Raw genomic sequence first — 26,052 nt, 5'->3', positions numbered from 1 at the left:
ACTCCTCTGACTTTTTGCAGGTCATGCAATGTGATTCCACATCCACATCTCATCACTCTCCCGTAGTGAATGGACGGTGATGGAGCCCTGAGTTCTAGTGGGGTTGAAATTTTCCAAGAAAACAGGACATTAATTTTCAGGGAAATTTTTTCTTGGCGTCGAGAGAGCCCCTAAGTAATGTTTGGCAGCCATGAAAGTATTTTCCATGGAATATTAGTTTATCAATCGGTGGGAGAAGGGCAAACAGTGTGGGAGGGAGAGAATTGAAAGGCCACGAGTGAAGAGAGAGTGAGAAGTGGGTGAAAAACAGGGGAAAGTAAAGTTCTTTTTTTCCTTATTTTTCACTCACTTGGCACCATCTCCTTACTCATGCCCTCTCCATTCTCTTTCCCTCAGTCTCCCTACCACTCTTTTAACAATTGGTAGGGTAACATTCCATGCGAAAAATTCTTAGTTGCAAAACATGGCTTAATTGTTTCTAAACAGATCAAAAATAACTTAAATTGTTTTAAAACATCTTAATAAAGTTCTTAGATTGTATGTGTTAAATGTACAATATAAACGGTGGGCTAAAAAAATGGTTAGATTTTCTAAACTAAGAGAAGAACATCTAGACTCCTGATTCCAGCAAGAGCATTCGTTGGCCCACCTTGTCGACTGAATAGATAGAGACAGCGGTGGAGAGGACATTGACAGCGCCAGTGATAACAGCAGAATACAGAGAAGCTTCATTCTTGAATCCCAATGTATTGAACAAGACTGGAGCGTAGAACATTATGGCATTAATGCCGGTGAATTGCAGGAAGATCTATACAAGTCGAAGAATAGAATCCTCAGATAATTCATTAACAGATAAAATCTCTGGTTAAAGAGCACTTTTCTAGTTAGGAACATTCACGCCAAGTTACAATGCTAGACATGTTTACTACCATCTTCTGATAAGTCTTGTACAAGTACGCCACTAGATGGGATTATGATGTGGGACGGTTACTTGGGATTTTTTGTTAGTTAGGATCGCTTGTTAATTTATAAGTTAGAATCCTAATCCTAGCAAGAGTTTGAATGAAATTGGAAAATGAGTTTTAGTAGAAGAGGGAGAAGAATCTATATATGAGACGTTCATGTATGTAAGATCCTATTTTCATTGAATAACAAAGTTATTTTGAGTTTTCCTTCTTATTTCTTCTGGGATTCGAACGTTTTCATGAAAGAAGACTGTAACATCAGAGCAACTATAACACTTCCAAAGCCAAGAAACAAAATCCAACCAAAACATAATTTTCTTTTGTAATCAACAACAATAACAATAGCAGCATACAACAAAGTTCAATGGGTTACTTGCATATAGACTAAATTCAAATTTAGTCGCAACCTTCCATAATGAGCTTTTCCTTTGAAGAAACATTGGATAGGTTAGAACCTAGAAACTATGTTGCATTAGTACAGGTAGAGTCAAACACAAATATTAATGGGAGGAAAAATAATTCAAAAAATAATTTTTCGTCGCCCCGTGCATCACACAGGTCTGCAACTAGTTTATTTAATGGGAGGAGAAATTAGAGTAGGCTCAGTTTATTTACAAGATGAGACTTAAAATCATGCTAACACGAGCTCATCTATCGATTTTCTTAAAATTGATGAAATATTTTACACTTTCAATAAATTTAAAATTTTTGAAACTAATCACGCACATCATAATATTCTCTTATGTTCCCATATATTCAATAGTGAAGAATTTTACAATGGATATATATAGACTATTAGATCGCTGGTTTTATGCTTTTACTTAGAGTTCAAACAAAAGCATTTAAAAGCCTCCCATGCAAATAAATCCATGAAAACTATGTTTTTGTGACTAACACTCTTAGTTATACCACCATGGTTACTATCCTACAACTGAGAATTATCATAACCACTGATCTCACCTACTTTCTTGGGGTTAATGATCTTCTTCATCTTCATACACGAACCTCTTCCAGTACCAGTGTTGCTTCCACACCCGCTCAGTCATCTCTTCAATGGGGATGTTTTTAGTCTCAGGGAGAAGGAAGAGTGCAAAGAGGGACATTACCAAGACCCATGCGGAGAAAAAGAAGAAGATGCCAAACTTGAAGTGGCATAGCATGGATTGGAAGGCTTGGGCAATTACAAAGGTGAAGAGAAGGTTGACACACACTGTTAGGCCCAATATTGGTAACAGATGAGGCAGTGATGAAGGAGCTGATCTGTTGGGTCCAAACTGCTGAACTGATTGAGAATTATGGCCTGCACAGAAGTACACAAGGTCAGAAGTCCTACCCGGAGTCGTAGCTCCGGATGGGCCCTTCGACACTGAAGTCAGTAATGGGCACAAAATTGGGAAAACTAAAGCTAGAGATGATGGCTTTTTTAGGGATTCGGTCCCCTACCTTTGAGCCTTATGAGGCCTTTTATAGTGGAGTTTTGGGTATTGGATTACCCTTTTGCCTTTGGGGACAGGTGTCAGCCTATTGGTGGATCAAACTTTACCCTTTCCTTCATGCCCCTGGACAGGTGCAAGATTGTGGTTGGGCAAGGTTTACACTCTTTCTTTTTTTATGTTGTAATGACCCTATTAACCCTTGGTGGGTGATGAGCATGTGGGCTTGCCTTGGTGCCACATGTTGATCCGTGAGTGGGGGATCTTTTTACTCCCCATCAGATGCCCCCCACTTCCTTAGACCGGTGAGGGGTGAGGAAGTAGTTGTGCACCATAGCTTCTGCAGTTTGTCTTAATATGCTTATCTTCTAGGTCGGCCATGGTAGGTCGGTTGGCTCAGGTCGGCTGGCTAAGGTTGTCTGGATCAGGTCGATGGATTCAGGTCAGTTGGCTAAGGTCGGTCGGCTGGTTCACGGATTAACTGAAAAATATTTCAGGTCGGTCGATTCAGGTCCGCTAGCTCAGGTCGTCTGCCTCAGGTTGGCCAAAAAATCATTGAGCTACAACTTAGCCTCCTGCGGGTTAAGTTTTACCCACACGTTATATCCAGTTCGGCTGGAGATGTTCTGAAAGGCTTGAAGAACTGGATTTTGAGGCCAAATATCATGGTAGGCCGGAGATGTTCTGAACGGGTTGAAGAACTAGATTTTGAGGCCAAATATCTTGGTCGGCCGGAGATGTTCTGAACGGCTTGAAGAACTGGGTTTTGAGGCCAAATATCCTGGTCGGCCTTACTTGTTTTGCACGGCCGTATGAACTGGATTTGCAAGCCAAATATTCAGTTCGGCCTAAGACGTTCTAGTCGTCTTGATGAACTGGATTTGAAAGCCAAATATCCTGTTCGGCCATGTTCTTCACGGCCGGATGAACTGGATTTGCAAGACAAATATTCTGTTTGGCCTAAGACGTTATGGTCATCTTGATGGCCCGGATTTGGAGGTTATATATCTTGTTCTGCCTAAGACATTCGGGTTGTCCTGATAAACTGGATTTGGAGGCCAAATATGTTGTTCGGCCATACTTGTTCTGCACGGCCGGATGCACTGGATTTGCATGCGAAATATTCTGTTCAGCCTAAGACGTTCTGGTCGTCTTGATGAACTCGATTTGGAAGCCAAATATCCTATTCGGTCATAGTTGTTCTGCACGGCCGGATGAATTGGATTTGCAAGCCAAATATTATGTTCAGCCTAAGATGTTCTGGTCGTCTTGATAAACTGGATTTGGAGGCCAAATATCATGTTCGGCCTAAGACGTTCTAGTCGTCTTGATGAACTGGATTTGGAGGCCAAATATCCTGTTCGGCCTAAGATGTTCTGAACGGCCGGATGAACTAGATTTGCAAGCCAAATATTCTGGTCGGCCTGAGATGACCAGAAATTTGCCGCACTATATCCTGATCGGCTTGAGATGACCAGAATTTTATCTTGTACAGGATGACACTATATCCTGGTCGGCTCGAGATGACCAGAATTTTATCTTGTAGCGAATCATGCTATATCCTGGTCGGCTTGAGATGACCAGGATATAGCGTAATCTGCTAAAAGACAAAATTGAATTTTGTCTTGAAGCCAATCACGCCATGTCCTGGTCGGCTTCAGATGACCAAAATTTTGTCCTGTAGCGCATCGCGCTATTTCCTGGTCGGCTTCAAATGACTAGATTTTTGTCCCGTAGCGAATCGCGCTATATCCTGGTCGGCTTCAGATGACCAGAATTTTGTCTTGTAGCGAATCGCGCTATATCCTGGTCAGCTTCAGAAAACCCAAATTTTGTGTTGCAGCGGATGGCTCTATATCCTGGTTAGCTTGAGATGACCAGAATTTTGTCTTGCAGCGAATCATGCTATATCCTGGTCGCCGTGTGATGACCACAATTTTATCTTGTAGCGGATGACGCTATATCCTGGTCGGCTTGAAATGACCAGAATTTTATCTTTTAGCAAATCATGCTATATCCTGGTCGGCTTGAGATGACCTAGATATAGCGCAATCTACTAAAAGACAAAATTGAATCTTGTCTTGAAGCGAATCACGCCATATCCTGGTCGGCTTCAAATGACCTGAATTTTGTCTCGTAGCGAATCGTGCTATATCCTGGTCGGCTTCAGATGACCAAAATTTTATCTTGTAGCGAATCGCGCTATATCCTGGTCTACTTCAGATGACCATAATCTTGTTTTCTAGCTCATCACGCTATATCCTGGTCGGCCTGATATGACTAGAAATTTGTTGCGCAATATCCAGGTCGGCTTGAGAGAACCAGATTTTTGTCACGTGATATCCTGATTGGCTTGAGATGATCAGAAATTTGAAGTGAAATATCTAGCCCGGCCATGTGTGATCTGAAAAGCTGGACGAACTGGATTCTGGATGGGCTGCCACTTGCTTACTGTAGGGAAGTCTGAAAGGCCGCGTTGTATCCAGGTCGGCCAAATTATGGTTGAACTGGTCATCACGACGAGCTTCAGCTAATCCTTTTTGGATAGGTTTACTCGTTGCATTAGTAACGACTCGATCTTCGACCTAGCTCGAGGCAAGCTTATGGTCCGAAGCGAGCACCTTCAAATCGAGTTAGAAATTAGCATTTTACAGTTTCAACCGAACGGATCAGTTTCAGGCCCAACCCGAGGTGGACCTCAGGCTTTAGGCATGTCCAACCGGAGCTGGGACTCAGGTTTTTGGACTTATGTTTATTCTAACCGAGCAGGTCGGTCTTAGGCCCAACCCGAGGTGGACCTCAGGCTTTAGGCATGTCCAACCCGAGCTGTGACTCAGGTTTTTGGACTTATGTTTATTTTAACCGAGCAGGTCGGTCTTAGGCCCAACCCGAGGTGGACCTCAGGCTTTAGGCATGTCCAATCTGAGCTGGGACTCAGGTATTTGGACGTATCCCTCTTGTTTCCTTCGGAAAGCATTTTCGCCGACCACCTAACGAAATCTTCTTCTCTGATCACAGCCAAGATGCGGGTTTTAGACGTGTTGAGGGGCGTATAGCTCTATTCCCTTCTCTGATGGCTCCTTTCTCTTCTTGGAGGCGTATCCTCCCTACGTTGCTTCGTAGGGTTTCTCTTTCAAAGTTCTCCTCCGGTTCGAATCCAGTGCAGCTAGCGTCTCTTCTACGGATATATACTCTTCGGCTCCAGTCATGAGATCCGCCAAGGAGTGTGGGTTTTGACGGGCTACTGTTCCTCCGAATTCATTGGATTTGGCTCCCGCGAGGAGCGCATTTCTGGCGGGCGAGGGATCTAGGTTCGGGACTTGGAGGGCCTCCCTGTTGAATCGGTTCATGAACGCTTTCAGAGACTCGCCATCATCTTATCTTAACGCCATTAAGGATGCCGCTGTCTTTCGTGGCCTTCGACTACTCATGAAGTGTCGGACCAGATCATCTCCAAACTCCTCAAAATTGTCGATGGAGTTTGGTTTAAGGCGTGAGTACCAATCTCTTGCAGCTCCCGTTAGTGTGGTTGGGAAGGCCCTGTAAAGGAATCTATCGGAGGCACCATGCATGAGCATCATGGTTCAGAACATCTCCAAATGATCCACGGGATCAATTGTTTCATCATATTGCGGGACTGACAGCATCTTGAACCCTTTGGGTACTGGCGCACGTAATACTTTCTGTAAAGGGATGTCTGCTTAAGAATGGTCTTGAAATGGGCCGATTATGATCATTTGTCAGCTCCTCGATTCGATTATCCATTTCTTCAATTCTTCGTAGCATTGGGTCGGCTCTCCTCTCTACTCGGCTAGCTGGTCTGTTCCTTCTCTCCATAGTGGGACTTGCCGTTGAGTCCGAATGACTTTCTGAGCTCTTTCGACGGTGTCGAGATCTCGCCTGTTCTGCACCATCCTCTCTGGCTCGTTGTCTATGCACTGAGCGAGATCGGGATCGGTGACGGGGATGAGGTTCTGTTTGTGCATGTCTTGTTCTTGAGTGATGGGTCCGCCTCATAAAGGAGTGGTGGGTCTGATCACGGCAGAGAGGTACAGGCTCTTCTCTAGGGGGCTCAACCTTCCTTGTACAGGTCGGGAAACTTCTGGGAGATGTTGCTGAGGCGCTTGTTGGATCAGGTGCGTGTACTGATCAATAAGGGTTGTCATTTGTTGAAAAAGGGTTTGGATTTGCTTGAGCGTAGGACTTGAGATGGGGATCAGATGTTTGGAGCGAGTTGGGCTGTGCTCAGCTGTAATTGGGGGAACAACCACCTCCGAAGTCATCCGCCCATACTGCGCCGTGCGATGTGAGATAGGTCGGGTCGCCTGCGCAGCAGGGACTCGCGCACTCCTCCGTCCTGCCATTTATAATGGGATTTTACAATGGCTTTTAGTTCGTGGTCCCACGGATGGCGCCAATCTGTTAGGCCCAAAATTTGTAACAGATGACGAGTCCAAACTGCTGAACTGATTGAGAATTATGTCCTGCACAGAAGTACACGAGGTCAGAAGACCAACCTGGGGTCGTAGCTCCGGACGGGCCCTTCGACACTCAAGTCAGTAATGGGAACAAAATTGGGAAAACCAAAGCTAGAGACGATGGCTTTTTTAGGGATCTGGTCCCCTACCTTTGAGCCTTAGGAGGCCTTTTATAGTGGAGTTTTGGGTATTAGATTACCCTTTTGCCCTTGGGGACAGGTGTCAGCCTATTAGTGGATCAAACTTTACCCTTTTCTTCATGCCCTTGGACAGGTGCAAGATTGTGGTTGGGCAAGGTTTACACTTGATCTTTCCTTTTTTAGGCTGTAATGACCCTCTTACCCCTTGTTGGGTGATGAGCATGTGGGCTTGCTTTGGTGCCACGCGTTGATCCGTGAGTGAGGGATCTTTTTACTCCCCATCATACACTTTCACGCTTTGGCCAGCAGATCGTGTTTCGGGGGGGGAACGTCTCGCTTGGTATGATCCCCCTCCCCCAATGGACCCCAAGACCATGCAAATGAACACACCATGATCACCACTAGGATCGCGAGCCTGTGGCTTAGGCCATAGCTATGGTCTTTCAACTTGATACCTAAGATTATCGCGATCACCAGTTGCACCATCAATAACAGGAAGCCACTTGATATAATCAGTTAAATAAGTAATCATGATTAGATCTCGGTAAATACATCTCATTTTATTTAAAAACTTAACGGTGGAAAAGGTTACCACGTAAAATTTTTACGGGAGAAATTGTCAAAGGACCTAAAGGACGTCTTTTGGATGCCGCTAAAATGGGTCCTTATTTTCGTATATGATTATTGTAAATTGATTTTATTTGCGATGGGGGCATTAAGTCCTGTTTGGAAGCTACTAGGTATATCATTTCTATGCAATTATAATCATAGATTTCAAATAATCGTATCTAACTTTTAAACCTTCTACACATAAAATAGGGGTGGCTAGGGATTTTCACAGAAAAGCATTTCACGGCTGGCTGTGGCGTGAGAGAACAGCTACACAGGCTCACTTTTTGGCAGATTTTGTCTTATTCATTTAATTCATTTGGGTGGCTGCTGTCTCATGCGACAGTCATATGCGAAATGCCTTTCTGCGAAAGTCCTTAGCAAAACCCATAAAAATATTTGTTAATAATTTTTAGCGGTGGCACCCAAAGAGGTCCTGAACCATAATAAGTGAGCTTAATTAGCACATGGAACTCCTCTGACTTTTTGCAGGTCATGCAATGTGATTCCACATCCACATCTCATCACTCTCCCGTAGTGAATGGACGGTGATGGAGCCCTGAGTTCTAGTGGGGTTGAAATTTTCCAAGAAAACAGGACATTAATTTTCAGGGAAATTTTTTCTTGGCGTCGAGAGAGCCCCTAAGTAATGTTTGGCAGCCATGAAAGTATTTTTCATGGAATATTAGTTTATCAAGTGGTGGGAGAAGGGCAAACAGTAAAGAGAGAGTGAGAAGTGGGTGAAAAACAGGGGAAAGTAAAGTTCTTTTTTTTCCTTATTTTTCACTCACTTGGCACCATCTCCTTACTCATGCCCTCTCAATTCTCTTCCCGTCAGTCTCCCTACCACTCTTTCAACAATTGGTAGGGTAACATTCCATGCGAAAAATTCTTAGTTGCAAAACATGGGTTAATTGTTTCTAAACAGATCAAAAATAACTTAAATTGTTTTAAAACATCTTAATAAAGTTCTTAGATTGTATGTGTTAAATGTACAATATAAACGGTGGGCTAAAAAAATGGTTAGATTTTCTAAACTAAGAGAAGAACATCTGGACTCCTGATTCCAGCAAGAGCATTCGTTGGCCCACCTTGTCGACTGAATAGATAGAGACAACGGTGGAGAGGACATTGACAGCGCCAGTGATAACAACAGAATACAGAGAAGCTTCATTCTTGAATCCCAATGTATTGAACAAGACTGGAGCGTAGAACATTATGGCATTAATGCCGGTGAATTGCTGGAAGATCTGTACAAGTCGAAGAAAAGAATCTTCAGATAATTCATTAACAGATAAAATCTCTGGTTAAAAAGCACTTTTCTAGTTAGGAACATTCACGCCAAATTACAATGCTAGACATGTTTACTACCATTTTCTGATAAGTCTTGTACAAGTACGCCACTAGATGGGATTATGATGTGGGACGGTTACTTGGGATTTTTTGTTAGTTAGGATCGCTTGTTAATTTATAAGTTAGAATCCTAATCCTAGCAAGAGTTTGAATGAAATTAGAAGATGAGTTTTAGTAGAAAAGGGAGAAGAATCTATATATTAGACGTTCTTGTATGTAAGATCATATTTTCATTTAATAACAAAGTTATTTTGAGTTTTCCTTCTTATTTCTTCGGGGATTCGGGCGTTTTCCTGAAAGAAGACTGTTTTTCTTCCCCTTAATAATAAGGCACTGGCCAGGGAAGGCGAAGAGGGGTAGGAAATGTTTCAATGAATTATCGTCAATAAAATGGAATCGAGTAGGAGGAGAACTGGGCTCCGCAAGGTGTGGTGATGTTGAGGACAGTGATATTCACCTTCTTCCCACTCGTTTCTACCGCGTCAGATTAGTAGAATTGGATTACAATATTAGACTTTGTAAACTAATAGAGAATGACCAGGCAGAAAGCCGATGTTGGGATCAATGAGATTGTGAAATTGTTGGGTCCCATAAGGGGAGATGTAATGGAATGAAGATCGCTGATCTTGAAAACATCCTCAGAGAGACAAGTTACATGGTCTCGGTCCCAAGCACATTCCGTGCGATAACAAAGTAGTACAAAAATGAACAATTCATCTATTCTTGGCAGTTGAGTCCAAAACTGATTATTGGATTCAAAATTGCATTAAGCGCTGTTCATTTTGGATTTTGAGTCCGAAACTGATTATTTAATTTAAATTTTCAGTTCAATTATTAGTTTTGGACTCAAAAACTCAAAACAAATAGGGCCTTAATTTTGAGTCCAATAAACAGTTTCAAAATCAAAATCAATCCTCAAAATTCAAAATGACCGGAGCCAAAATGAATTATGATGGATCTAGACATGCGATCATCTGATCAAAACGTTCTCAATGACATTAGGCTGGACTTATTGTTGCCATTCAGACCAGTAAGTCCCTGGGTGTCTTCTAGGAAGGAGGTTAACAGCCTAGCATTCCTCAATATTGTAATACAATTATGATACTCTTACGTAACTAACTACAACCTATACAATTGTAAAATTGCCACATAACAAAATTTGATATGGGTGTTTCACAAAGAATCATTAGGGTTTAGGGTTGGGGTCTACCTGAAGGCACACGGCGATAACCAGTTGGGGTCGGTTGCGTCGCTTTAGCAGGTTTCTGAATGGATGTTTCACTTCCTGGGCTATGCGACTTGCCTCCACTAGCTCATTGAATTCAGGATCGACATTTTTAGTGCCACGTATCTTCATCAGCACTGCCTTTCCTTCTTCAAAGCGGCCACGCTCTATGAGACTATTGGGTGTGTCCACAACTAGGATTGACCCTAGTGTTAAGAGAAGCGCGGGGATCCCAGCAAGGCCTAGTGAGAGCCGCCAGCCCCAAGGGGGTGGATGCTGCAAGTAAAAGGGTACAGTAATGAAGGTCATTATCAAGGCCAAGAACAGAAGCCAACCAACCAAAAATACATCATAATCAGCAACAACAGAACTGGCACTATAGCATCAGAGCAACTATAACACTTCCAAAGCCAAGAAACAGAATCCAACCAAAACATAATTTTCTTTTGTAATCAACAACAATAACAATAGCAGCATACAACAAAGTTCAATGGGTTACTTGCATATAGACTAAATTCAAATTTAGTCACAACCTTCCATAATGAGCTTTTCCTTTGAAGAAACATTGGATAGGTTAGAACCTAGAAACTATGTTAGATTAGTACAGGTAGAGTCAAACACAGATATCAAATGTTGGATTCGACAAACCTCAAAAAGAAGGATTTAAGGATTTGTGGTAGAGTCAAACACAGATATCGCTACTGAGTGTGTCGCTAGAAATCAGCACATTCACTTTTTTATGGATGGATGGTTGAGATTTCTCAATCCCAACACTTCACAAAGAAGTGAAGGGGCTGATTTCTGGCGAGGCCCTTAAGTCGCGACAGATGTGAAACTATATCTAATTTTTTATTTTCTTTTAAGAAACTTACTATTAAGATGGGTAAAACTAAAAACATGTAGTAATAGGAAAGTTATAGACTTATAGTAGTAGTCATCAGAAAAAAAAACCGATAAAAGATATCTGGGAATGTTGCGAGTCATGCTGTTAATCTTTTTTAGGAAAAGACAAACAAAAATGTTGGAAAGGGGTGGATATATCATTTCCCTTCTCTACTTCGTAAAGAACAAAAATATCATTTCCCTGGCATTTTTACTAAAGGGGCAACGAAAAAAGCAAGAAACAACTTACTTTGCAGTTCCATAGTTCACCAGGTTAGCGAAGAGAATTCCAATAGTGACATTGAGCTGGAACAATATGTTTATTACTTTGCAGTTCCATAGTTCACCAGGTTAGCGAAGTGAATTCCAATAGTGACATTGAGCTGGAACAATATGTTTAGGCCTCCTCGGATTCACGAGAGAGCAATGACTATACATATGGATAAAGATAGACATCTTTTCTTGAAATTTTCGGAAGTTTATGAAAATTATGAGAAGACTGTGAAGCATGAGCAAGTCTAGCTAGTCGAACCATTATGCATGTGCCAAGTGAGGTTGGGCTACTATGGCTCACTATAGGCTTGCGTGATAACTAGCATGCATTATATTTGACTGATTCATGAAAAAACATGTGTACTATGCTAATGATCAACCTTGAGTCACGTGGAACATTGGTGTGTGACCAAGACCATTAATCTGATGGGTCCCATGAGATGACCCACAGGGTCCCAGTATATTACATGCTACATGGACACCTCATTAGTAAGATTTATGTCTGCAAAGATCAACATTTAGCGTCTCATGGCAAGTCCTTAATGTTGTCTTGTGGCTGAAGCTTATATCATCCAGGTTGAAAAGGTTTAACTCGCTTAACCTTAATTGAGTGACATAAAAGGGCAAAAGCCCTATTGCTGACTCGAAGATAATTTGGTTTTGTTTTTTTCCTTTATATTTTCTTAGAAATACTTTCTACATAAGCCAGTTAATATTTGTAAAGAAATTTACACATATAAGGTATTTAATTAAACATTTATGGGGTAACTTACATACTTATAGGGATGTTTACATTTATATGGTTTTAAACAACCAACGAGTGAGGGCATCCCGACACAAGTTTTCCCATTGTATTAGTATATGGTATAGAGAATGAACTTATATTAATAGTACTGTATAATGTGTTAGTGATTTTGGATTTTCAAAATCATGTATTTTGCATGTTTTAGTGTTTTGGAAAATGTTTTATCAGAAGCGTTTGGGAAAAAGAAAATGTTTTCTTGGAAATATTTGCTTTTACAAAAGGATGTAGAAGTGTAGTTGAAAAGATAGTCCCGTACCGGATGAGAGAAAGGAAAGATAAGGGCTTATAAAGCACTACACTTTTCTAATACTTGTTTGATTGCACATTGGGTTGAACCCATGGTTGGACCCGCGGGACGGTGCAACGCACCGTTCGCACACGCACACGCGCGGCGTGAGCAATGGGCTATAGGGCGCATAGTGGCACTTTTTTAGGCGCACTTTGCACGTACGCAATGTCGCAAGGAGCGATTGGAGCCTTTAATTTTTTCAGATTTGATCTGCACCGCTGGATCAAGATGAAGGTGGACCGGTCAGATGGGTGGGTCAAATGGTTCGTAGGCCCATCAAGCCGAATGGTTCGGTTGAGTTGGGCTTCGATTCGGGCCTAATGGTCGGCCCAACGGGCCCATAACTCCAACGGTCAAAGAGTGTGATCAAATGGGTTATGTCCCTTCCTCCAACGGTCAAGTGGCAAGGGGGTGCGATCCACACCATAGATGATTGATCTAACGATGACTGAGTTGGAGAGAGGTTTTACTCAAACCAACAATCACCTCTAGGATCGATCAAGACCGTTCAATATCAATGGATGTGATCTAACGGTCAGATTTCAAACATTCTGGAAAGATGCCCTGTAGAGGTGTTTTTCACACTGAAAAGACACCAGGTGGTCTACAAAATGTGCAGAATTCGGTCATTTCATATAGAAAAATGAATTGGCAATTCTGACAGACTTTACACTCTCTTCTACACTCCTACAAAATCCCCAAATATTTCTACATACTTTTTTCTTTTGTTTACTGTTCTAAATACTGTTTTTCTGCAAAAACAGTATCTAGAAATTTCTTTAAGGCTTGAAATTTCAGAAGGGCATTTCGGGTTTGATTCCGCTAGTGCTACGCGTCATCAAACATTAGTAGGGCTTCCCTACTAGGCTTCATTGCATCTTTGAGGCAATTCGCGGATCCCCTTTGCACACTACTAGTGGGGGCGAATCTTGTCTTAAGGAAAGTGATATCACGCCTTGAAACAACAAGTTTCTGTTTTCTATCAACAACAGTATCCTCAATTTATTTTCCAACATAATGTACGTTAACAATGTGTTTAATTACATATCTAAAGGACAATTACATGTATGAGGCATTAAAAATTGAAGAGATATATAAGTTTATAAGTTCTTCCATAACTTCATGGTGAGGGTCTACCAACCCTAGAGCACATTTATAACAGCACCGAAAAGTTAAAAAGTAAAGATATAGTAAATGCACTTTGGTGATGTGGATCCAGTGGGGGAGCCCTTCGGCTGATTTTTTTACAAAGGCACCCTTCAGTTTAAAATTCCTCTTATACATAGTATAACAAATATAGATAGCTAATTATATGTATATAATAAGAGGAAGTCTAAAATGAAGGGAGCCCTTGCAAAACAAAGGTGAAAGGGCTCTCCTGTTGGCTACACATCACCATCATGTTTGACTTTTCAATGGTGATGTGTAGCCAATAGGAGATCCCTTTCACCTCTTTTTTGCAAGGGCTCCCTTCAGTCTAGAATTTCTCATATAAATAATTTTTGGTGATGATTTAAATGACAATGGAGTGCACATGACAGATCAAGTTTTCCCATTATGTATAATATTGTTAAATACTTTATACATCTAAATTAAATTATTTTCATAGCTATTAACTATCTTACACGTTTTTTTTGGAATGAAACTATCTTACATTTTTAAAGCTTTCTATTTTTCACCGGAGAAAAATTTTAGGGCGCTGATATCCCCCCCCCCTCGGACGGCTGGCTAACGTTTTCCCACCATTTGACCGGTCTCTCTCTCTCTCTCTCTCTCTCTCTCTCTCTCTCTCTCTCTCTCTCTCTCTCTCTCTCTCTCTCTCTCTCTCTCCACACACACACACAAAAGGAACAGTTGGTGGGCCCAACAGAAACCGTTGGTGGAATGGTGGGCCCATCTTTGAACAATGTAGGCCCCGCCCATACCACACCATAGGATAATCCAAACCGTCCATTTGATGGGCCACAAACGTAAATAGGTTGCGTCCCAAAATATTATTTTCATAGGCTGATCCTAGCCCTCCGATCTAAATAGAAACTACATCTTATGCAACCTCTATAGATTGTATGGTTGTGATCATCCTACAGAAATGATTTTTGGGGCACAACCTATTTACATTGTGGCCCATCAAATAGACGGCTCGGATCATCTTATGGTCTGTACAGTACACTTCATTTTCAAAAATATGGGTGGGGCCTAAATTCATACGAACCACACCATAGGATGATCCAAACCATGGACGGCTTGGATCATCCTATGTTGTGGACGGTATGCTTCAATTTGAAAAATATCGGTGGGGCCTACGATTGGGCCTTAATGTTAGTGTACGACCAACTCCATAGGATTATCCAAACCATGGATTGCTTAGATCATCCTATGTTGTGGTCGGGCCTTAATGTTACTGTACGACCACAGGATGATCCAAACCATTGATTTCATGGGCCAACCCTTTTGGGGGCACAACCCATTTACGCTATGGCCCATCAAATGGACAGCTTGGATCATCCTATGGTCTGGACGGTACACTTCATTTTCGAAATTATGGGTGGGGCCTAAATTGGGCCTTAATGTTACTGTACGAACCACACCATAGGATGATCCAAACCATGGACGGCTTGGATCATCTTATGTTGTGGACGGTACGCTTCAATTTGAAAAAATATCGGTGGGGCCTACGATTGGGCCTTAATGTTACTGTACGACCAACTCCATAGGATTATCCAAACCATGGACGGCTTGGATCGTCCTATGTTGTGGACGGGCCTTAATGTTACTTTACAACCAACTCCATAGAATGATCCAAACCATTCATTTGATGGGCCACAATGTAAATAGGTTGTGCCTCAAAAATTATTTCCATAGGATGATCACAACCCTACAATCTATAGAGTTTGCATAAGATGTAGTTTCTATTTAGATCGGAGGGCTAGGATCAGCCTATGGAAATGATATTTTGGGATGCAACCTATTTACGTTTATGGCCCATCAAATGGACGGTTTGGATTATCCTATAGTGTGGTATGGGCGGGGCCTACATTGTTCAAAGATGGGCCCACCATTCCACCAACGGTTTTCTGTTGGGCCCACTAATTGTTCCTGTTGTGTGTGTGTGGAGAGAGAGAGAGAGAGAGAGAGAGAGAGAGAGAGAGAGAGAGAGAGAGAGAGAGAGAGAGACCTGTCAAATGGTGGGAAAGTGACATATACGTTAAATCCTGACGTTTAACGTTAGCGCCGTCAGAGGAGAGGGGGGGGGGGGGGGGTGGTTGGAATCCTTATACTATATATAAAGCGGGAATCATGGGTTAATTTCTTCCTCACTTTTGCATTAATCCCTTTTGTGTCCTGTATATCTTTTGTTCAAACTTCCAACTGCTACAAACTTTCATTGTCAACCTCGTCATTTCACTCCTACCAAGCTTCCAGCATCTCAAAAAGCGGACATCTTTACCTTTTTGTTCCCCTCTTTTGCTAAAATTAATCGTATGTCCACTTTTTAAATTCCATCGAGCTTCCCTCAATATCCCCTTTCTTTGTTGTTTTTCGTCATTTCAGCTTCTCCCAGGCCCTTCTAAATACTTCCAAAAAAAGGCCAGCTGTGAGCTTCAATGTTTTTTCGTCCGCATCCGCCCAACAGTTTGACTTTCTTTTTTCACCTCTCATCTCAATATTTGGTTGATCTTCAGCGTTCATTTGTTTGTCATGGCATACAACAATGCACCTTTACTAAAAGATAAATAAATTCGGGCCCACTATTTCGATTATCTTAATCGTTCATTTCTTTAACCCTTCAATTTGTGGATGTTTATTCACAATCAATTTTTTTAACCTTATCTGACAAAACTAATTGGAAAATTATAAAAAAGAATAATTTTTTAACTTTATTTTTCACCTATGATCTTAATCGTTCATTTGTTGCTCACAGCTTACAAACAGGGCACCTATAATAATTTTTTAAAAAAAGAAGATAATGGCCATTTTTAACTTACTCAAGCCTCTTTCATGTCAAGACTCAAGAGAAATATCAAATAAAGATGTGGGCCCACAATACCTAGATGTTTTTACGCCCACTCACATGTACTTTACGGCTTACCCCATAGGATGATCCAAACTGTCCATTTGATAGGCCACAATGTAAATAGGTTGTGTGCAAAACATCATTTCCACAGGATGATCCCAACCCTTCGATCTATAGAGGTTCCAAAATATTCCCTTCATCTATAGATTGTAGGGCTAGGATCATTATATGGAAATGATTTTTTGGGAACAATTAATTTATATTGTGTCACATTAGGGCGTACTATACTTTTAAAAAATAATTCACTATACGGACTTACACCATAGGTTGTGTGCCAAAAGCCATTTCTCTCTCCCCTTATGCTCTCTTTTCTCGTTTCTTCTCATCTCCTCTCTCTTTCGATCCATTTCTCTTGGATCTCTCTTGACCCCATCTCTGTCGACCGCAAATCTACTGTCTCTACTACTCATCTCTTTTTTGCTTCCATTCCTTATCATTCATAACAACTCTGCCCCCATAAAGAGACAAGATTAGACCCGGCCTTACTTTTCAACTATTGCTACTTGCAGAATATCAAGGCATTTCTCGGAAAAAAAATCCGTCTTCTTTCCATAAAACTCAACTTATAATTGTTTAATTCATCTTTTGTTTCAATTGCTTTTCCCTTTATTAATATAAAAAATGCTGAAAATCATGTTTCTGATCTAATTTTTTTCTTTATGTAGAGATTGCAAATCATGTTTATGATTTGAGTTTTTCTTTGTGCTGAGAAAATATCTTCAAAAGAGGGGAGAGTCCCTAATTTTCAAGAGATGAAAGATCCACAAATTGACTCTTTAATTGTATCAAAGTTATAACAGTATTGATTTAATGGAGGAGAAATAATCTAAATTATAGAGTGATCTGGTGCGTAGCCATTGATTTTAGTGATTGATGTATTAACTGCCCATCAATTTTACTGCTGGAGCTATAATTAAGTTCCAAGCTGATAATGAACAACAAAATATGACAAAGAAAACGACTCTTTAATGTGACAAACATTGAGAAAAGTATAATTGTATGCATGAAATTGTTAAAATATTTCACAACTCCAAATTGTTGAAAGACAAATATGAAAGATGGTAATTTGTTTCAATATGATTACAGACACCCAATGCGACCAATGAAATTTGTAGTTTTCAGCTGCTAATAATGGGGAATATTTAAAAATTAGTGGTTTCTTTCAAAATCTCCCTTGTATTAGATGGTAATTCCACCATCAGTCGTTGCCATAAGCAAACTTAGCAGTCTTTGACCATATTCATTTAGAAAGTGTTTTGTCCTAGCATCCTGCATCTAGGACTACATTCGCTTCGTGGACTTTTAGAACTGTGTGAAAGTAAAATAGATAATGGAGTGCAAAGAAACATTTTTTGCAATGCCAAAGTTGTTTCGGTCGAGAAACATATCTATCCAATTAGAGAACACATCTAACGGTTCGCTTGACTCAATCACAAAAGATATAATTTGAGATAAAGGTAATAGAGATAATTAGAGTAGGTTTACTCATTTTACTGATGCAAGCCATAATGTACTCCTAATCTGAATATCAGTTGAAGCTATTGCAAATCGGCTAATATTTTCGATTATGCAAAAAATCCTACAATTAGCTAAGAAATCTCCATCCAACTCAAAAATTTCCTTTTTGTTCAGGATTCAACCTCCATATCAGATGAGATGCAAAGTTATTAAGAGCTATCAAATCTTGATAGACGGGTGATTTAATTTGCTTCCTATTTCTGTCATTTTAAGCAATGAATACCCCTCTACAATCGTCCAAAAAAAAAAAAAAACGCCAGCTGTTTCTTTTCCTACGAACATTTCTTCCACCCTACCCTTCATAATACAGCCAAAATTGCATTATGACAATGCTTTTTTTAGTTTTTATATGATGAATACTTCAACTTTAATTCCACCCATGTCCCATTTGCATTATGACTATGCTTTTAATAAAACTTTATGAAATTATCTATTTTCATTAGGCTATTTCTGTCATTTTAAGCAATGAATCCCCCTCTACAATAGTTCAAAAAAGAAAAAACCAGTTGTTGCTTTTCCTACATACATTTCTTCCACTCTACCCCTCATGATACAGCCCCAAAAATCATTTCCATAGGTTGATCCTAACCATCCGATCTATGATCAACCCTCTAATGTGCGGTCCTCCTATAGATCGGATGGTTAGGATCAACCCACAGAAATGAATTTTGGGGCACAACCTATTTAGGTTGTGTCCTATCTTATAGATGGTTTGGATCATCCTATTGTGTGGGCCGTACAGTACTTTTTGAAAAATAAAGGACTCTTAAGGCCTTTCATCATATAAAAACTCTTTTTGACCGTTATCTATTTTCTTTAGGCTATTTCTCTCATTTTAAGCAGTAAATACACCATTAAAATCGTCAAAAAAAAATCACCATCTGTTGCTTTTTCCTACGAACATTTCCTTCAATATGCATCCAAAAGTGGCAACCTTTACCACCATTCTTGTAACGCCAATAAAACTTCTTTAGACCACCAAACCTGTCAACTAACCTAGAGATTGCCTCTTTAAAAGCCAATAGAACTTCCCTCTTTTCTTTCACTTCCAGTAAAACTTGCATGATCATATCATTTCCCTCGTAATTGTAGAAAGGAAATTTTTCCCTAAAAAAAATTTCATCAAAAATGTGATTTGTGTTAATTTTTTGGGACTCAAACATTAGTTCATATAGTGTAAAATTGAGTGAAAAACAAATTTTCTTGCAATCCAAACATATTCAACAGAAATTAAGTATGATTTCAAATTATTAAAGGAAATATTGGAAACAGAAAGAAAAAAATATGAATTGTTTGCAATTTTTTCAACTTTTGACTGAATATTTATAACGAATAATTAGAGGAATATCTAAAGACGAATTCAAATTAATGAGTTTCCCTCAAATATGACTTTGGGCAAATCAAATTGATAAAAGAAATACATACAAGACAAAATTGAGTTTTTATTCATATCATGTTGTCGTTAGCTTGAGAATGAATGAATTAATGTTAAAAGTAATGTTTTTGCTTGTGCAGATTAATGATACTATCATTACAGGCGATACACTTGTGTTATGTTATTCAAACACCTCTCAAGGTTCTTTGACATCGGACATGCTTTTTTTTTTGTGTTTTTATTTTCCATCTTATTCTACTAACTGATTTAATATATTGAGTCAAAACATGGGAAAAAAGGTCTACTTATTTCTGGCGAAATTGGAAAGGTATATTTTATAGTTTACATTTACTTTCTTCTTAATTTGTTAGCTTCATATTAGTACTATTTTTCATAGATGTAGATGTATTTAAGTTTAATGGCTCATTCTTTCTTTACAGTTTCTGACCTCTTCTATTTGATGTCACCTTTAGAATCAAGAGCAACCATTCATCAACAAAAGTAACACAAGGACAAGTTTGAATTTACAAGGGGAGGTTCATTCCACTCTGACTTGATTATCAAATGATATGGAAGCTAATATTGGAAGAAGTTTTGATCTTACAAAGATGAGGGGGACCTTCAAGTAAGGAGATGGGTAGCTTTGTATGTACACATCTGAATGTTATGCAGTGATGTTCCATAGTTTAGTTTTAGCATTAGAGCCATGTGGGAAGCAATGCCTATCCAACATGTGTGTAAGTACATAAATGTGTTTAATATTTGCAAGCTCAGAGAGCACTCTTTACATTGTAGAAGAGTCATATGCAAATATAGATAGGTTACAAATCCAAGATTCTAACCGGTGCTTCTGTATACGAAATGGATCGCAATGCATTGCACATGCATTTAAATATTCATGAACTGACTTAGTTCACACTCCGAATAACAGAACTATAGAAAAAATATATTCAATAAGAATATGAATATAAAGACATGGCTAATATGCCTCATTTCTTTGCTGTTCATTATAGTTTCTATAGTGGTTATGTGTATTATGGTTTTTTTTGTTCTCATCTTGATTTGCTTAGGATACAAATGGTTTTCAAGCTGAATATGATTAGTTCAAATATGATCTTAATGTTGTAGCTGAATATGATTGGTTCAAATAGTTCAAATTTCAGCTTTCATCATAACTTCAATATCACGTGCGAAGCACATGCATTTTTACTAGTAGCCTACAAGGGGAGAATATCAGCGCCCAAATTTTAACCATAAAAGCAGGTAATTTTAGCATGAATAATGTTTGTGCCCTTTTCTTCTTACATGTAAAGGAGACATCACAGTGACAGATTTCTGTCCCCACCTCATAAAGTTTGACGATGATGAGATGGACTGGCCCACCATATCCCATCACCATGATGGAATGCATGTGGTTTTTATTTATTTTTCTCCAAGTTTTTTATTGACCCATAGGCTTGACTTGTCTTTGTCTCATCACAAAGAATAAAGTGGAGGATTATTTGGTGACCTCCCACAGAGACTGAAGTGGGCGCGAGAATGTTAGTTGGAGTCGGACCCATTAATTATATCTCGGTTGAAAAAAAACAGCAGGAAAGAGAGAAGATGGGGCGCGGGTGGGGATTTGATTGTGATTGTAGTATAAAAAATTAAAAAACACTTAGACTAAAATGCCAAGAAAAGACATAAATGTATTTTTCAAAAGTAGACAATGCATACATGCTCTCGGGGGATGGATTTTTCCTTGCAAGTTGCAACCAAAAGGGTGAAGGATCTCTTGAAAAGCAGGTTGGGAAAAGAAATCAAAGATAGAAAGTCCTAATCATTCTAAAATGTGAAAGACATGAACCTAAAGAAAAAAGGGTTGGAATGGAGCTTGGATTTGGATTTCTAATAGTTAAGTTTAAAGGTCGAATAAGAATGCCGAATTTAGGGGTGTAAATAAATCATCCTTTACCAACTTATGATGTGATCTCACAACAAAAATTTGGCCCAACCATGATTGCCCATGGACCAAAAATAATTCAACAGAAGAACCCAACTGATAACTGTGGGCCATCCTACCAGAGAGCAAGCCCGAATTAATAAAAAATGGAGCCCATCTATGCAATATTTGGTATGGGATTTGCTAGGGTCCATTGCAGAATGGATTTCGCGGCTGGTCTGTTGCATGTCAGACCAGCCACCTCATAAATGAACACAATAGCTTTTGTCTCCATGCACGAGGTGGCTGGTCTGAGAAATGCCTAGCAATTATCTAGATTGGATTATTCTGCTATTTTTCAATAGAATTAACCTGATTGGCAAAGCCCACTCCACAACCAAGCATGATCCTTCCAACTATTAGCATCGTGAGATCTTGAGCTGCTGCATTTAGAATCACTCCGAAGATGAAGAAAATCCCTGCGATGAGCATTGTCAACCTCCGGCCAAGCTTTCTATGTATGAAGCAAAAAAGGTCGCCGTTAAACCGGCGAGGTACAAAGATGAAGTGAACAACTGAAGCCCTTGATTATCATATTTGCAGTAATTGCTGTCATGAGCATTCTTGTCCTCGACTCGATTATAAACGGCGGGAAAGAACTTTGACAAGAAATCACCCCCTGCAACAAATTAACATACACCAAAAGTTTTATGCACGTACGTAAGTTTTATGTATGTACCAAAAGTAAAGATGGATTACACACCAAAAGTTAAGATGTATCTATATAAGTGTTTGATCAGAACCGTTGGTGGTGCTGAGTAGGGCCCATCTCCTTCCACCTCCTTCTAGGGAGTTGTGGGCCAACCAAAGAAGTTTGTACCTTATATCAAACCGTCCATTTGTTGGGCCACAACGTAATTAAATAGCTTGTGCCACCAAAATCATTTCCTGAATGATCCTAACCCTCCATAGGTTTTGCCCCACTCCATAGGATGATTCAAACCGTCCATTTGTTGGGCCACAACGTAAAGAATTTTAGGGCATACGAGGCATTTCTCTCTTTTAGCTGAGGTATAAATTCCACAGATTTTTCAGAAAAGCAAGCTTATTATTATTATTATTATTATTATTATTATTATTATTATATATGAGGAATAAGATTGTGAGCTTGAAGCTCATATAGCTTATATGAGCTTGAGGGCCCAAACACATGTGGGCCACATTGTTAGGATGATCTAAAGCATTCATTTGAAAGGCCCTTACATAGATAAGGTGTGTACAAAAAATCAGCTTCATAGGATCATCCTAACCCATCCAAAAGTGGAGGGCAAAATGGACAAACACCGTTTGCCACAAATCTGCCCATTTTTGCCCTCCGCTTTTGGAGGGGTTAGGATAATCCAATGGAGCTGATTTTTGGTACACACCCTATCTATGATGGGGCCTTGCAAATGAATGGTTTGGATCATCACATAAAATGTGGGACCCATGTGTTTGGCCCTCAAGCTCATATAAGCTATATGAGCTTCAAGCTCACAATCATTCTCCTCTCTCTCTCTCTCTCTCTCTCTATATATATATATATATATATATATATATATATATATATATATATATATATATATATATAAGGTTATATAATAAAGGATTCCTTTAATAGGAACAAGTGTATAACTTGGAAACTAAGAAGCAAAGCATGGCTCACAGTCCGATGTTGAGATTGTGCACTGGCCCATGGCCTTGACTACGGCATCTCACATTGTGATAACATCAATGCCCTCAATATGAACATCAATCCGGGCGAACAATCATATTGAAAGGGAGGTGATGTATCTACCCCCAGTCCTTCCCCGGTCCACCCTCTCTAATGTATTTAGGACTACTCTTTTTACACTCAAGGAGGTGGCCTTGAGAAGAAAAGGAAGCAAATATATCATTTTCCTTTTGAAATTAACTATCATGGCATCAAGGAGAAAGTTGCTCAAGGTGCCCTTCTCACACTTTTTGTAAAGTCTGGTCACCAACTTGAAATTAACTATCCATCACTGTCCAAATTAACACAAATCTTCTCTAAATGTCCTCTTAAATATAGAAACAACAAATCTTCTGCGATGACCCCTAGCAAATCCCACTTTTTTTATATTTGGGAAACTACTAGAAACCCCCCTACATCAAAACAATCTACTACTAGAATCCCATCAAAATTTTCTTAATTACAAACGTAATGTGCCTCAAATAACTTTAAGTTTGTTCTTTACTGATTTTACTCTTAATTATAGATAATGTTTTCTTTTGATTAGAGGATACATTAAGGGGGGAAAACACTTCCAAAATATTTCGTTTCAAAAATAAAGAAATTGACCGACAATCTCGTCATTTCCACCATGTTTTTTTTCGACCTTTCGACTTATCAACCTCAGTTCATTTTCTTCTTGCACATGTTTTGATAATAGATCTCTGTCAAGGGATAGTAAAAGACAAATCCCTGAAATCACTCCGTCCATTAATAACGGTAACACAAATCGTTCTCCCCTCTTCTTTATTTCAATCGAATCATCTCCCTTCACCATTGGGAATCTCTTTTTTTTGTGGTATATTCAATGACATAGGTATCTCTCTCTCTCTCTCTCTCTCTCTCTCTCTCTCTCTCTCTCTCTCAATGGTCTTCTCTATCTCACTCACACATAAACATGTACTTCAACACAAATGAATGGTTGAGCCACTATTTGAATGAGATGAGCCACAAGTTGCATGGTTGAGCCACTTTCTCTCTTCCTCAATGTTTTTGCCTACCCGAACGCCATTTTCGCTCTTCCTCGGCCGACGAAAACACCGTTTTACAACCAAGACGATTAACATGCATTTTGAACGGGTAAATTGATTTTCTTTCAATAATAGTTTCATGGTGCCTCCATTTCAATCTTCATTTTCGGTAAATGATCTACGAATCTCCATTTAAAATGACTTGTAATGGGAAAAATCAGATAAAAAAGGTGAGAGTTGGGGTCTTCTCAAGTTTTGTTGGGGTCAGTTCGGTAAAGTAGGGGCTCAACTAACTAGAATGGGGCTCAGCTTGGTGACATAGTGACTCAACCTGTTGAGTCACTATTAGACCGGTAGAGCCACTATTTGTGAAGGTTGTAGAGTCAATACTAGACTGGTTGAGCCGCTATTAGACCATGTTGTGCCACTATTAGACTAAGTTAAGCCACTAATTGACCCGGGTGAGCCATTATTAGACCAAGTTGAGCCACTAATTGACCGGTTGAGCCATTATTAGACCAAGTTGAACCACTATTAGGCGAAGTTGAGCCACTATTTGACTAAGTTGAGCCACTATTAGACCAAGTTGAGCCACTACTAGACTAAGTTGAGTGCTATTTGACTGTTTGAGCCACTGTTAGACTAAGTTGAGCCACTATTTGAATGGATGAGCCACTATCGAACCGAGATGAGCCACTATTTGATCGGGTAGGAGTGGGGTCGTGTGTTTACCTTCATGTGTTTACATGACTATAGTTCTTCAACCAGTTTTTGATTCCTCTCAGTTCACCAATGAAGATAAAAGTTTAGAAACTTCCCTCTAGAGTGACAACGAACAATAGACTCCCGACGCAAGAAACACAGAGGAGGAGAAAACCCTCGTTAGTTCGGAGAAGAAGAAAAATAGGTTAGTTAGCATACATATACACATGATGATAAAAGGGTCTTTTGCTCTGTACAGTTCGAGCATGGCGCCTTCCAAATGTCATATTTGTAAAACGTACTGTTCAGATGTTTTAGCATATCCAGATCATGGTTTTAAATATCGGTTTTGGTCCCAATTTCAGCCTTGGCCGAAACTGAAATTCGTCAAAAATCCTGAAATTTTGGCACCTTATGTAGGATGATTTGCAACCCTTGTAACGTGATTTGGGGCAGACTTTGACGCTTCTTTATGTGTACAAAGTGGTGTGAATCATCCTACATGGGTGCAAAAGTCATTTCGCGGCTGGTCTGTGGCATGTCAAACCAGCCACCTCGTGAATGGAGACAAAAGCTAGCATTTCCCTTTATTATATCCGAAATTTCGGAATAATACTATATTTTTTAAAAGAAAAATCCAATTTCCTGAAATTTAGATAGAAATTTCTGTTTCAGCCGAAATTTAAAGCCATTCTCCAGATCTACTATCTGAGCTGTGCATCGATTCCATGATTCTCAAGCGTCTAACAAATATTGCCTTTTACCCTTGATGGTAAAAGTGGCTTTCATAATTCGTTCTCTAATCTTTGTACTTTCCATTCTAAGTAATCAAAAGTCCCTTAATAGATCGATGTTAGGATCATTAATTTTTTGGGCTATGACCCTCCAAAATTGAACCCACTCAACGAACGGTCCAGATTGAGTACATACCTGCTCCACTCCAACAAGTTAGTGGCATATATACCGGGTTTGGCTTGCTCACATCAGCCAATTTTCTGCTCTGTTTTTTGGTGTGTTATTAATCCCAGCCATTCACATTACATGAAGGCCTAATGAAACTTAGATCACCCTAAAAAAAAAAAAAAAAAAAAAGTGTTGATGTTGGCACTACCATGTTTTGATAATTGCACGAACTCAGGTTTTCTTTTATTTTTCAAGCAGCTGTCAAAGGTTATTACAATTCTGAAAAAATCTCAGAAAGCCAATTCAAAAGGATAAGACGAGCTGGGTTTGTGCAAATATT

General features: G+C 39.6%; 1 pseudogene; it reads right to left on the bottom strand.

Moving 5' to 3' along the window:
• Positions 1–1,939: 1,939 nt before the first annotated feature.
• Positions 1,940–25,767, bottom strand: LOC143891740 (sugar transport protein MST4-like; annotated as a pseudogene).
• Between the last annotated feature and the right edge of the window lie 285 nt (positions 25,768–26,052).

The sequence above is a fragment of the Tasmannia lanceolata genome, unplaced genomic scaffold (assembly GCF_043159265.1).
Source record: "Tasmannia lanceolata isolate RefF3 unplaced genomic scaffold, GAP_Taslan_0.1 ptg000015l, whole genome shotgun sequence".
In the NCBI taxonomy this organism is placed as follows: Eukaryota; Viridiplantae; Streptophyta; class Magnoliopsida; order Canellales; family Winteraceae; genus Tasmannia; species Tasmannia lanceolata.
This window is presented reverse-complemented; position numbering and strand designations above follow the sequence as displayed.